This window comes from Mesoplodon mirus (genome assembly GCF_964341445.2).
Source record: "Mesoplodon mirus genome assembly, chromosome: 9".
NCBI lineage: Eukaryota > Metazoa > Chordata > Mammalia > Artiodactyla > Ziphiidae > Mesoplodon > Mesoplodon mirus.
Window position 1 is genome coordinate 108,210,442 of NC_138985.1, and position 14,201 is coordinate 108,224,642.

The 14,201-nt window shown below is 48.1% G+C and overlaps 1 protein-coding gene across 4 annotated transcripts in view; it reads left to right on the forward strand.

The window, feature by feature from the left end:
* Positions 1-3,350: 3,350 nt before the first annotated feature.
* Positions 3,351-14,201, forward strand: part of CUL1 (cullin 1) — a 118,950-nt gene continuing 108,099 nt past the window's right edge. For 2 of the 4 annotated variants that reach the window (XM_082632384.1, XM_082632382.1), the window contains exon 1: positions 3,791-3,951. The gene's annotated coding sequence lies outside the window, so the exon portion shown is untranslated. Of the gene's footprint in view, positions 3,476-3,549; positions 3,685-3,790; positions 3,952-14,201 lie in introns of those variants that run through there. The other 2 variants (XM_082632383.1, XM_082632385.1) reach the window with 2 other exon arrangements.

Consider the following 14,201-nt stretch of genomic DNA (forward strand, 5'->3'; position numbering starts at 1 on the left):
TCAGGTCTTAGAAACAATAGCTCATAGCGCTGGTCAAGAGACACAGTATCCTTTCAAATTTGATTAGTGAACAATTTTGAACCTCTTCAGTGTCCTTCAGGCTTAATGCCGAGGGGCCTGGGGAATGTCAGGAAAGAGTGCCTGACCAAGGCACAGACCACGTAGTTTAAAGGCATATGTGAGAGGTTGGCAATCATGGAGAGATCACCAAAGCCTGCGTAGAAGGTGCAAAGTAGGCTTCCTGAAAGTGGATGTGAGCTGGATATGAAAAAGGGAGGACGATTTGCAGATGTAGGAAAGGAGGAGGGACCATTTCTGTTTGTTCGGGGAACAAACAGAAGCAAGCCTTCAAAAATGGTGATTCAAGGCTGGTATTTGTGGGCCAACAGTAGACTTAGCAGGATGGGATGAAGTTGACAGTTCCTTTTGGGAAATGGCTGGAGATAAATTTGGAAAAGTAAGTTAGGACAAGATTATGGCCCACCTTAGGTGCCAGGTCAGCGTTTGGCTTGAACCCTATAAACAATGAGGAGACACTGAAAAGTCTGAAAGGATAAAGATTCAGTGATGATGGTAACAGTTTGGAAAAACCATCGGTGGTCAGTCACTTACACAGGCTGGAAGGATAGAGCAGAGATGAGAACCAGGAAAACCATTCAGAAGGTTAAAGGGGCAACACAGGTGTGGGAAGACATCATAGTAAAGGAGTGGATGTACCCGGACTTGGGAGTCACTGGATCAGGTTACACCACTAATCAAGCTGAGAGACTGGGAGCAAATTGCCTAGGATCTCTGAGTCTTGGGTTTTTCTTTGGAAAGTGGGTGTGATGATGATATCGAATGCCCCCACAGATTGAGCCAAAATAGACAAAGGAGTTCTCTAGGACGGTGACTAGCTCTGAGATGCAAGGTCCATGGGTCAGTATTTTGAGTTTTCAGGCCCATAGGACTTGGAAAATGTCAGTGTTACCAACAGCTAAATAGGGCAGTCACTGGATTTCCACTGTATGGAAGATGAGGAAAGAAAGGGAACTAATACTTGCTGTTTGAGGAAGTGTGCTGGAATTACAAAGGAATTACCCTTCACGACAACCTTATGAGGTAGGTATTTGAATGCCCATACAACAGTTGGCTTAACCAGAGAAAAAGATGGTGGTTTGAGTTTGAATATAAACCAAGGTCTACCTAAATCTAAAATGTGGGCTTTTTGAACTTCATCATATTGTTTTAGACTTGTAAAGTTCTATTTTATTTCATTGGTTTTAGCCTAATATTCTAGTCTGAGACTATGTTGATTTTTTTTTTCTGAATTTTGATTCTAACATCTAACAAGTTAATTACCCCTCCAAACTTTGGGTCATCTGAAAGGGGGACAACATCAATTTTGCTGAGATGGGGGAGAAAGATGGAGGAAGAATGTTTTGATGTGGAAAGAGAATAGATGGCCTTGGTTCATTAGGTTGGAGGCAAGCTTACCTGCCTAGAGTAGAAGTGATATAGATGCAACTGGTTGTGAAGTGGACATAAAAGTCAATGGCCTAGGGGACTTCCCTGGTGGCGCAGTGGTTAAGAATCCACCTGCCACTGCAGGGGACACGGGTTCAAACCCTGGCCCAGGAAGATCCCACATACCATGGAGCAACTAAGCCCGTGCACCACAACTACTGAGCCTGCACTCTCGAGCCCATGAGCCACAACTACTGAGCCCGTGTGCCACAACTACTGAAGCCCACGCGCCTAGAGCCCATGCTCCGCAACAAGAGAAGCCACCGCAATGAGAAGCCTGAGCACTGCGATGAAGAGCAGCCCCCGCTCACTGCAACTAGAGAAAGCCTGTGCGCAGCAATGAAGACCCAACACAGCCAAAAATAAATAAATAAATAAATAATTTTTTTAAAAAAGTCAATGTCATAGTCTAAGAGCTAAGAATAATAGTGCAGATGCGTGGAGAGCAAAGGCTAGAAGGAACTGAGGTAATGAGAAGTGGGGAGGATGGTATAGGAGGACTAAATCCTTCTGTTAAGGAAAAAGAGAGGTTGGAAGAAAAAAACAGTAAAGAGAAAGTTGACCCACTCAGCTCACGTATGAGCTCTGGGAAGCACAGGCGAGGAGACCATATTGAATGATGAGATGGGAGAGGGCAGATTAAGGGAAATTGGAGATGAGATACCTTGTCTGAGGAAAGCACAGGGAAGAAGTGAGGATCTAAGAGAAGCCATATACCTACAGCGGAAAGCACTGTCCGCAGGGACAAGCCTTCCCTTTGTACCTTCAGCCTTACCATGTGCCCACAAAAAAGTTAAATGCATCCAAGTTTCTTTTGAATATTTAGAAGTATAGGGTATAAACCAAGAATTTAAAAATCCTCACACAGACTGAGATCACATACTTCAGTGACAAGTATAGACAAAGGCCGTATTTTTAAAGATAATTAACAGATGCTGACAGAAGACCACTTTTTAATAGGAGGAACCACATCTACTAATGGGGTATTTCTTCTAAGAGAAACCCATATTCCTCAGGAAAGAGAGGACTATGGGGGTAGCCCTCTGCTCTGGGCCTAGGATTTCCACCCCAAGGTGATACTTAATGTTTTAGTTTGGAGCAAAACAGGAAGTTAACATTCATCAAGTTTGTTGCCCAGATAATCTGAAATCCTTCCACGCTTGTTCATGGACCACGGGTATGAAAGCAGAAGCCCCTCCAAGTCCATGCTTCTCACCTGTGCGACCCTAGGAAGCCAGGTGGCTATTTGTGCTGCCAAAATTTGTATTTCAAGTACCCAATTGTGAGTTAATTTCACTTGAATGCGGTGAACTACTCCAGACCCCACGTGAAAACAATCCTATTCTATAGTCACACTTCATCCCATCCATATATGTAAAATCTTCAGTTCCATTCTTGATTTGTCTTTACAGAGATTAATGGTAAAGGGAATCTTTGTCAACATTTGCCTGAAAAAGAATCGGTTAAAGAGTTTGAAGAGGGAAGCTAGTTTTGGTTTGATTTTAAAGAAACAGAGGGAGAGAGGCGCCGAGGAGCTCGGGCTTTCAGGTGCGGATCGCCGAGGCCCGCAGGTGTCCTGGGGCTCGGGAATGGACGCCACGTTTATCTCTAGTCTGTACCTGCTTTTCAGGGCCACTCGCCCATCTCAGACTTTATCAGCCGGTCGGGATATGGCTTTTGGTTATTCTCCCAGCCGGGGAGGCAGATCCACCAGGTGCACGTGTCTGCGCGCAGGAGGGGGGCAGGAGTGGGTGTGTAAGACCTCCTCCTCCGGGGTGTCTTGGGACAGTTTCTCCCCAGGCTGCTGCCCCGACCTAAGAAGGTGACCCCTCCTCGTTCGGCCCGAAGTGGCGGGAAGCCGGGTCCTTAGAGGCGGCCTCTAGGAGAGGGAGGCTGTAAAACCTGGAGGAGGATCCGCTGCGCCCGGCCGGGGAGGGCGCCGGGGTTCAGGGCCAGGGGCCGAGAACAGGTAGAGAGCAGCCCCGCGAGCGGGTCCTCGGTGGCGCTGGGGGACCGGGGGCCGGGGCCGCGGCGGGCGGGAGGTTTCCGGGCCCCTCCCGCGCCGCGGGCTGGTGGGGAGATGGCGGCGACGGTTTCCCGGTTCCCCCGCCCCGGACGCCGATGGCGGTGCGTTCCGGCCCTCCCCCACCAGCTTCTCCCCCACGGGAGCCGTAGCCGGTGAGGCCGGGAGGGCGGGGAGCGGCGGAGGAAAGGCTAGAGGGCGGAGGTTGCGTGGTGCAGGCGGCGGCGGCGGCGGGAGGAGGGCCGGCGGGCGGGCAGGGAGGAGGAGGAGGCGGGAGCCGTGTCGCACGCAGCTCCAGGCGGGGCAGCCCCGGCGGCTGAGGGACGCGGCGAGACCTTGGCGGGACGGGGATTTAACCGGTGCCGGGCCCAGCGACCAGGTGGAGACGTCGCCGGAGCCATTTAGGCACCCGGGAAATGCGGGTGAGTGTCGACGGCGCCGGGGCCGAGGAGAGTCGGTGGCGCAGGCCCGGCCCGGAGCCGCGGCGTCGCAGTGACTGGGGCCGCGGCGGCCGAGCCCAGGCGCCGGGCGAGGCCTGAGCCGCCGAGCCGCGGCTGGGCGGAATGGCGGCTGGGCCGGGGGACTCGTGGGCGGAGGGCGCCGGGGGCGGGAGGGGAGCGCGCGCGGCCCGGCCCTGAGTCACCCCGGCCGGCTTGGGCCTGGCTGGGCCGCGGCCCCGGACGCGGGCACGGGGCGGCCAGGCCCGGACTACGCACTGGGAAAAAGCCCGATTCATGGCGCCCGCCCCTTTCCCAGCGCAACCGGACTCGGGCCGCGGACCCGGGCCGCGGCCGGGCGTGCGAACCTCGCCTCTCCTCGGGCGGCGACCCCCGCGGGGCGCCCGGACCCGTGCCCTCTCTCCCTCGCCCCCTCGGGATCACTTCTCCCCCGAGCGTCGCTTGCCCCGGACTCGTTGTCTCAAGTAAAGTACTGGGCTCGCGCGCTGAAGGAGCCGCGGAGCCGGGCTCTCTGCTTTCCGGTTCCCTGCCCGCGGCTCCCGGGTTCCTCTCCCGCATTGTTGCGACTGTGCGGGGCGCTATTATTGGGTAATAGTCGCCCCTTTGCCCTGTTTTCTTGGGGGAGCGGGCCGGGGAGGCGCGCAGGGATGCGAGTGCGGCGGCCGAACGGGACGGAACCCCCCCCGGCGCCGGCCGAGCGCCCGCGAGTCGGGCCCGGCCTGCTCCGCCGCCTCGGCGCGCCCCCGGCCCCGCGCCCGGCGGGAGCGCGCGCTGACCCCGCAGGTAACCCGGGCGCCGGCCGCCGCCCGCGTGCAGGGGTCGCCCCGCGCACCCCTGCTTCCGCCTGGGTGTGCTGTAGGCCGAGTGCTGGTTCGGGGAGAAACACTTGGTGAGCATTCCTTGAGACTAATGCCCCAAAGTTCGGGGTTTTCTCCCTTTAACGAGCTCTCTGCCAAAAATAGGATCCTCTTTTCCGATTGGATCCCTGTTGTTGCTCATAGTTCGCAGTTGGGGTTAGTGGTGAGGGTGCAAATGGGGAATTGCAGTTAACTTAACTCAGGTATTTATTTGCTCCGTGTAATTGCCCTTCCCCGTAGGGGCATTAAAACAGTCCAAGTTAGGAGTGAAGTAGTCACGCAGTTTTGGAAATGCACTCGTCAGAGTCACAGAAGGGAACTAAATTCACTTTACTTTACGACCCCAGCTTCTAGGACCTCGGCATATCTTAACACGCTGCAAAAGCGTGTGCAGTTGTAAGGTTAACACTTCATTTTGTGGCCACTCTGTCTACCCAATTTTCCGAAATCCTGGAGCGTTTGTGGGTTGTGTAGCAAAATAGGGAATGTTGTTTAAAAAGCAGCAATGCTTCGTCTAAAAAAATTGGATATGACGTTTTCTTGATCTAAAAGTGTTCTTGGATATTAGAAAACAATTTACTTGAACATTCTATTTGTTGCTTTCCATGGTAAGTCGAAATAGTTGCATCGCATTTCAAATTCCGAAGCATGCAAACAGGAGACTGGCTTGCTTTAACTCTATTATGCCCATTTTTGGAGGTTTCGAGACAGAATGCTCATTAAGCTGGAGAGGGGTGGCTGAAATACTGTCTAAAAATATTTAACTTTTTTTGTCATTGGAGTCATCTTTTAAAAACTTGTTACAAAAAACCCCACAAAAAACAAAAACCACCTTTAGCTGTAGTAGTAGGGTTTCTCACCGATTTGTAGTATCCTCTGTGTCTTAGGGCCACCGGCTCAGGTCCTTGCTGGTGCACCCCCTTTCCTACCGCCCACCGCCTCGGGGGAACTAACAGCCCAGTGAATGCCTGGGCTGATTCTGCAGTTTGCTTAGATATTACAGTTCCGTCGACTCCTTTGCCTGTTGCTGAATATTACCTTCTAGAGGTAATTAACTTAGCCTGGGTTGCCAGTGCAGCCTTACTTCCCATACTTTTCTGACTGAATTGCTTGAAGGCAGGAGATATTCCTTCTGTATTTTTGGCATCCCCAAAGTAAAGAGCATAGAACTTTGTCGTGGGTACCTCAGGTGTTTTTTTTGTTTTTGTTTTTTTTTTGCGGTACGCGGGCCTCTCACTGTTGTGGCCTCTCCCGTTGCGGAGCACAGGCTCCGGACACGCAGGCTCAGCGGCCATGGCACACGGGCTCAGTCGCTCAGCGGCATGTGGGATCTTCCCAGACCGGGGCACGAACCCGTGTCCCCTGCATCGGCAGGCGGACTCTCAACCACTGCGCCACCAGGGAAGCCCCCCTCAGGTGTTTTTTGAGTGAATAAATCTGGACTAATTCTAACTTACACCGAGTGTTTGACCCCCTCCGATTTCGGCTGCAGAAGCAGTCACCGCACTTCCACTGCGTAAGAACGCAAGCGTAATTATAATTGTTACTACAGCGCCCCAGGAACTAACACGGTGCCCTGACAGAAGAAATGCTCCGGTTTTCTTCAGCCATGGCAATCCAGGGAGGTGCCGAGAAAACAAGTTGTGAAACTTTAATTTGCTTTTTTTGTTGTTTCAAAGCTAGTTTTAGGGTACAGATTTCTAAAATTTGTGTGTGTGTGTGTGTGTGTGTGTTTAAACAAGGTTGAGGTCTTTCCCTTCAGGTTAAATGTTGCAGCCTTACCTTTGAAGTGAAATCATTTGGTGAGTTAAGGCTCTTCCCTGTTGGAGAGATGATGCAAACGCAGTGGTACTAGAGCCCGAGTGACCTTTCTCACAGGAGGGACCTCTCTTGGGTCCTTGAGGGCCTTTTATCAGAAGTGCACGCCCAGTTTGCCCAGCAGGCGTGGTATGCCTTTCTTTCAGCAAGGAAAGGTCAAAGGAATGTGGTTTACATTGAGGAGTAGTTACTTGCCATCCTTCAAGTTGAAAATTAGGGCCCAAAAAAACACAGGAGTGTGTTTGTGTTTTGTTCCTCTCTCTTTCGGCCCTGCATAGGTTCCAAGGCCATGAGCTTTCTACCTCAGCAATTGAGTCTGGAATAAAATGTCTTTTGGGGACCATTGGCTGAATTTTGAGCTTGTCTTTCAGGTATGCCTGGAGAAAAGAATGTACCATTTTTTAAGGACCAATGAAGAGTTTACCTTGCTTTTTTTTTTTTTTTTTTTTTTTTTTTTTTGCAGTATGCGGGCCTCTCACTGCCGTGGCCTCTCCCGTTGCGGAGCACAGGCTCCGGATGCGCAGGCCCAGCGGCCATGGCTCACGGGCCCAGCCGCTCCGCGGCATATGGGATCCTCCCAGACCGGGGCACGAACCCGTATCCCCTGCATCGGCAGGCGGACTCTCAACCACTGCGCCACCAGGGAGGCCCTACCTTGCTTTTTTGTTTGTTTCTTTGCGGGGAGGGATATCAGGTAGTTTCTCAACAAATTCTCTTCTTTCGTTTGCCTTTCAAAACTGAGAAGTGAACATGAAATGAGGAATAAACCAAATTTAAATAAAACCTTAGGTTTATTACTAAAGATTTAAGCTCTTTGTTTATAATGTGTCCATTTAATAATGCACACTATAAACAGAATTATTATATTTGATGGCTTTTAAATTTTTTATTCACAGGGATATAGCTTCTGAAAGAGAGGTGTGTGTAATTTATTCATGTATTTTTGCTTAGGTATAGAAGATGTTGCTTGGGAGAGAAGACATGGGATCTGGTTTGAACTTAACTTTGCTGAGCCTCTGTTTCCTCATTTATAAAGTGAGATGGTTTTTAATTGACTCAAGTTTTCTTCAGACCCTCAAAGTCTGGGTTCCATGCGAATGCCATAGCTTCTAACGTTATCAACGTTTGAGGAACCATCCTATAAAGCGTAATCTTATTCGTGTTTGAGAAGCAGGGTTGTGAAGCCTAGGCTTGGTGGTCATTTAAATGTTTCCCCTTGGGACTCTGGGGTCAAGTGAGCAGAGTCTCCTGGCAGCTTCCCCATCACTGCAGCGCCCGTTCCCAGAATTGGCCTTGCTGCCCTTTCCTCATGCTCTCCCTCGGTCTCGAGTACTGTGTCCCCTTCCTGTCACCCGACAGACTCCTGCTGCTTTGGAAAGGCTCCTCTCAGGTCCTGATGCTCCATCCGGGGTGGGAGCCTTCCCTGCGGTCCCGTGAGGCCCCACCTGGGTCACCACTGTCCTAGCAGTTAACCTTGGACTAGACTTGTGGTTCCTTTGGAATAGACAGACCTCCTGTAGGGCCGGGACCTTGTGACGGGCAGGTGTCCCTGTGCCATTGCGCTACTTGCTGCAACTCATGTAACGCACACTTTGTTCACGATCATCGACCCACTTAAAATCTTGATCAGGCCCCGCAGAGTGTGGTGCTGTTGTTCAGTCCTCTGACGGCGTCGAGGAAGCAGCTGAGGCTTTGGGTGGTTAAGATCAGGTCTAGTGAGTGGTGAGGCCTGGGTTAAATAAAACATGACAGGGAGACTCCAGGGCTCCAGCTTTTAACCGGATGCTCCCAAAGTGTCTAGTTTATGTGAAGGTGGAAGAGGAGAAGAGAGCAACATTGAAATGCTTTCAAGATTGGTATCTTATCACTGATAATTAGGGCCGAATTCATTATGCAGAACTGGGTTGCCTACCAAGAATGAGCTTATTCTTCTTGGTCTTTTAGTAACTGGGGGACATTGAAGGGGAGTAATTGGGCACTGATGGGATAGAAAGGAACAGTTCTGGAACTTTGGGGCTATTGTTAAGTTGGTGTGATGTGATTCACTGGCCTTCAATTTATGAAACCATTTAAGACTGTTCATATCGAACAAGCTACGATTTTTTTAAAAGGCCTATGTCAGAAAATACTTTGGAAAACAGATTGTATGAAATGTGTGCTTAAAATGTGTATGTACTAGTGAAAATATTTATAAAGTAGTAAAGATGGTTGTAATTTTAGGATGATGAACTTGTGTGTTTTTAAAATATCCCCCCCACCCAAGTTTTTATCTTTATTTATTTATTTACTTACTTACTTACTTACTTACTTACTTACTTATGGCTGTATTGGGTCTTTGTTGCGGTGCGCGGGCTTCTCATTGTGGTGGCTTCTCCTGTTGCAGAGCACAGGCTCTAGGCGTGCAGGCTCAGTAGTTGTGGCGCACGGGCTTAGTTGCTCCGCGGCATGTGGGATCTTCCCGGACCAGGGCTCTAACCCATGTCCTCTGCATTGGCAGGCGGATTCTTAACCATTGCGCCACCAGGGAAGCCCCCCCACCGAAGTTTTTAAGAACCAAAAGATAATACAAATGATCTCAGGCTGGAGGAACCCTCTCAGCATAACACCAAAAGTAGGAACTGTAAAGAGGAAGGCTCTTTTCATTACTTTAGAATAATTAAACTTCTGCAGGTTAAAATGCCATACACAGAATTAAAAAGCAAATGACAAACTGAAAAAAATATTGTAACTTACAAGTAAATTTACTTTGCTTACTATAAAACGAGGGCTTATAAAAACTAAGGTAAAGACGAAGACCTCCCCTCCCCCGTGGGGGAAAAAAATGAGCAAACTGGTAATTTTTAAAAGAAGGATCAAGAAACAAGACAAAAATTTCAGCTTTACTAGCAGTACTCTTAGAAAAGTAAATCAGTGAGATACTGTTTTTAAAAACTTGGGCATAGATTGAAAAATAAGCCACTTCTGGTGAGGGTATGGAGAAATGAGTCCATTCATTCATTGCCTGAAAAAGAATGATTTTTCTGAGAGAACTATGTAAAAAATATATATATGTATTTATACACTTTGAAATAGCTAATCTACTTTTAAGGATTTAGTCTAAGAAAATATAAAAAATGATTGATTAATATTCTGTCATGGGTAGACTGTTATTTAATGCTTTCTTATTGAGCATTTGTTTTCAGGTTTTGCTGTTAAGGCTTATGATCTCAGCATTTTTAGATAAATCTTTGCATTTCTGTAATTCTGTATTCAGTGAGACAAAAACATGCTGTAAAACAGTATATGTAATGCTTAAATTTTTCTTTTTAGTGTGTATGTACATTTTTTAAAGGATAATAAGCCAAAATGTTTTTAGTGGTTATCTCTGAATAGTGGAATTATGGGTTATTTTTAGTTTATTCTTTTGTTTTTTATTTTTTCGTCCAACTTTCTATAGCACACATGTATTTATAATGCAGTGGGTTAGCTTATGAAGACAAAAGACAATAGAAGCAGTGAGCCTGCTTCCGAACAAGATGTTTCTGCTCACTCAGTTCAGTGCTGGAATCACTCTGGTGTTTGCTTTATTTGCAGGTCCCTTGCCAGGTGTGTTGACAAGTAGGGTAAATATCTGACTCTCAGCCCTCAGGTTCTCCTTGCAGCTCATCTTCCCATCCCCCCATCTTAATCCTTCAGCTGCTTTAGGTCCCTGCCAGTTTCACACCCTCCATGAAACTGTCTTCATCTCATGAACCTCATTTATGTTTTGTTATTTTGTTGAATTACAGCAGTGGATTATGTACTAGTGAATTGTCTTCAGTGTGGAAGTTTCCTTTTCTTAGAGATGCTGTGAACTTCCTGTCCTTTTTTGCTAACTTTACAACTCCTAGCAATAGTAGATGGAGGTTTAAACCTGTCGACATTATGCCTCAGAATGTAAATTTGCTAAAAATTAGAAAAAATAAATTCTTTTGACACATTTTGTGCTGTAGCCTGGAACATTGAAATGTTACTATTGATTTAAGAAACGTATTCTAAATGACACAAATTAGGGATACTTTCGGCCATCTGAGCAAACAGGTGCACAGAACGTGTCCCCTATTAGCTAACATAGTTAAGTGTGCCTGGGCAGCTTCCAGAAGTCAGGACGTGGGAAAAAAGCCAGAGAGCTCAGAGCCCCCTTCCTGCAGTGGGGAGGGAGGCCTGCTCTGGTCAGACTGGAAGGAAAGGTTTGAAATCGTGGATGAGGCTGAGAAACAGGAGACTGCAGACTTCAGTCCCAGCTGGAGGCCCAGGCATGAGGGCTGGAGGCCTTTCCCCTCCCCGAGCCCTGAGTTTGTCTTTGGGAACTAGGGGACTTCAGCTTGGGGGAGGGTGGAGAAGAAAAAAGTCCAAGAGTGATTTCTTCTGACTTCTCCAGTCTTACAGAATCATCTTGCCTGTGGTAATAACCACTATTCCTCAGCACACAGAATGTGCCAGAGACGGGGCTGAATCCACTTGGGCGGCTTTGGAGCTGTTCCCCCTCAGCTTTCTGCTTCTTGCAAATAAATGCCTCATTTTGGACAGAAGTCTTTCCTTCACTTCCCAGGGTGAAGGTAGCCTTGGACACTCGGTGCAGGAGTGGTTCACTAGTCAGTCGTCAGATAGAGACTCCTGAAACCAGAGGGTGATTAATGTCTACCCACAGGGGACCCAGAAGTCAGAAGGGAGGGCTTAGGGGTGCTGAAGACGCTTGGCCTGACGAGCACTTTTGCCGCCCTTACTCCTCAGTGGTACCTTTGCAAGTGTCCTGTGTGTTGGTGCCTTTGTCCTGTGCAGGATGTTGTGTGTTTTGTTTCTGAATGTCTGCAGTTTAACTGGGGCATTTATGGTGAAGCCTGTCATGCCTTTCATCACTTGACATTATGAAGCTTTGTTTAGTCACTCTTATTTTTATAATAAAGGAGCTCAGCTTTACCACTCCCTGCATTTTCAGTAATTTTTGATTTGCCTAGAGCAGTATTTGCCCACCTGTGTTCTGTGACATGTAAGATATTGGAGTGGAAGGGAAGATCTGTGACTAGATACATTTAGGAAATGCTAGGTTGCATATTGAGGGGCTTTTAATATGTTAGTGTGCATTGAGGGTCTTATAGGGAGACATCTATTTTACAGAGAATGTGTATCTTACAGGATATGTGTGCGTATGTACTTGTGTATTATGCAAGGTGTACCCTTAGTTTAATAATAGCCTTTGGGGGAAGAAAACCCTACTACCACGTTAAAGAGTATGTTTTGTTTTGTAGAGCACATACTGATTTTAGAATCAGAAATGCGAAAAATGGCATGCCATGCAGTAGAGGCGTGGTCTGGAGTAAACGGCTGTGTTCGCTTCTTCCCTCTTCAGTGGAGCGTTGATGAGCATCTGGAAACACCCGTGTTCTGGGGGAGCAGTGTGGGAAGTGCCACGGAGATCGGGATCCTCATGAGTACGGAGTTAGACGTGTAGTTGTCTAGAAATGGTTCCTGCTTCAGTTTATTCCTGGTCTCAATATAAATCCTAAATGCTATCACAGGAAGTCTCTAAGGAATTTTTTAAGCACATGGACCGGCATTAATCCATCCTCACTGCTGAGGACCAACAGCAGGATCAAAGCACACATGGTTCACGTTTTCTTGGAGGTGTCATATGTTGAAAGTACTTTTTAAACCTGGGAAATGCTGGTTGGTAGCATTAACTACAGAGATGTTTCAAAATTTTTAAAGTCTAAACTGCCAGAGTTTTCAAAGCACTTCAGTCCATTGAAACTCAGACTTGGCTTCTCCTCGTTCAGGTTCTGTTAGATTCTTTCCTGTTATTTTAAATGGGTTCCCCTGCATGTCTCGGGCTCAGTGATTTCCAGAGTGTGAACACCGTTCGCGTGATATGTTTGGAAAGTGTAACCAGGTCTGTTCTCTAGAGCGTTTTGGCCCCTTTAAGGAGGGGATGTAACGCGTAGTGTTTTCCAAGCTTCTGGACCAGGTTCTCATCCTTTTAACTTGAGTCATCTCTTGGCCTTAGCTTCTGTGGAGAATACTTTGCTCTTCTGGTTATGTCTCCTTCTCTAAATGGACGTGCAGGAAGTACCTCTGGGACCTGATTCTCTGTTCTAGTCAACTTTGCTGTGGGGTTTTTCAGTTCTGTTTTGGTCGGAGCGGTTCTGACAGTTCTCGCTGGTAGCTGGTTGCCTCCCAGCTGAGCCCCAGTGGCCTCTCTACCTGCCCACAGGGCTTCCCCGTGGCCCACCTGCCCTCCCCACCATCACAACATCCCCACGCTGATCTCATTTGCTCCCCAAGCCACATCCAGCTTCTCTGTTTCGAGCCTTCTCTCTGAGACTGTGATGTTCCATATTTAGTGACTACCGAGTAGTATTAGTTCCTCCTTCAAAATGCCCTGTCTTCATCCCTCCCTTGTTTGGTTCTGCCACCAGCTCCTGTTGCCTTGTGTTCAGCATTTGTCATGGCTCCCTGACTGCAGAGTCTGTCCCCAGCGGGTGTTGGCGTCACCACGACAGGCAGGAGAGGGCTCCGCCCTCCGTCCTCGCCAGCCCTTCACTACGCGTCCCATCTCATCCCCTTAAGCTCAGAAAATACTGAAAGTCGGCCGGGCCGTGTGCTCGGTGCTGGCCTGCAGCACTTCACACTTGAACGTGGCTGGTGTGGGTGGCGGCGCTTTGTCGTGTCCTCGTTCTTCCAAACTTCTACTCATAAAAATGAGATTGCAGTAAAGCAAACCAATTTGGGGAAGTTCGGTTAATTTTGAGATTTAACCTATAATAAATTATAAACGAGAAATTTTCTTTTGATAGGCTGATTTATGGAAACAGTCTCTGATGAAAGAATTCAAGGTTCTGGGCTTCCCTGGTGGCGCAGTGGTTGAGAGTCTGCCTGCCGATGCAGGGGACACGGGTTCGTGCCCCGGCCCGGGAAGATCCCACATGCTGCGGAGTGGCTGGGCCCGTGAGCCATGGCCGCTGAGCCTGCGCGTCCGGAGCCTGCGCTCCGCAACGGGAGAGGCCACAACAGTGAGAGGCCCGCGTACCGCCAAAAAAAAAAAAAAAAAAAGAATTCAAGGTTCTAACCAACAAACCATATGTTACACCGTTTAATTCTGAAAGTATGGATGTGGTGTAAGATGAATATCCACGGTTGCTTTTTATGGTAGATTTATAGGTGAGTGAGTGTGTGTCTAACTAGGACAGTGGATTCCCTTAATAGTTGTAAAAAATGATTTTAAAGCACATTCAGATGACTCCCTTGGCAGCAGTTTTACATTAAAAAGAGGGGTTTTCCCCCAAAATGCAGAGGCAGATTTGTGTGTTTTGTTGGCGGTCTAGTGTAGCCTAAGTGAGTGTAAGTGCTACTCGGGGCGTGTGATCTGAAAAACATTCGTCCTAAATGTGCTGCTTTCTATAGTTCGTTGCATTTATACAGTAGTACTTTGCAGAAGTTGATTTATTTGCAAAGTTTTGATGTCTAAATTTTATTGTAAAAATTGGATCATGTTTGTGAAGCTCAAGTCTTCTAAAGTGCCCA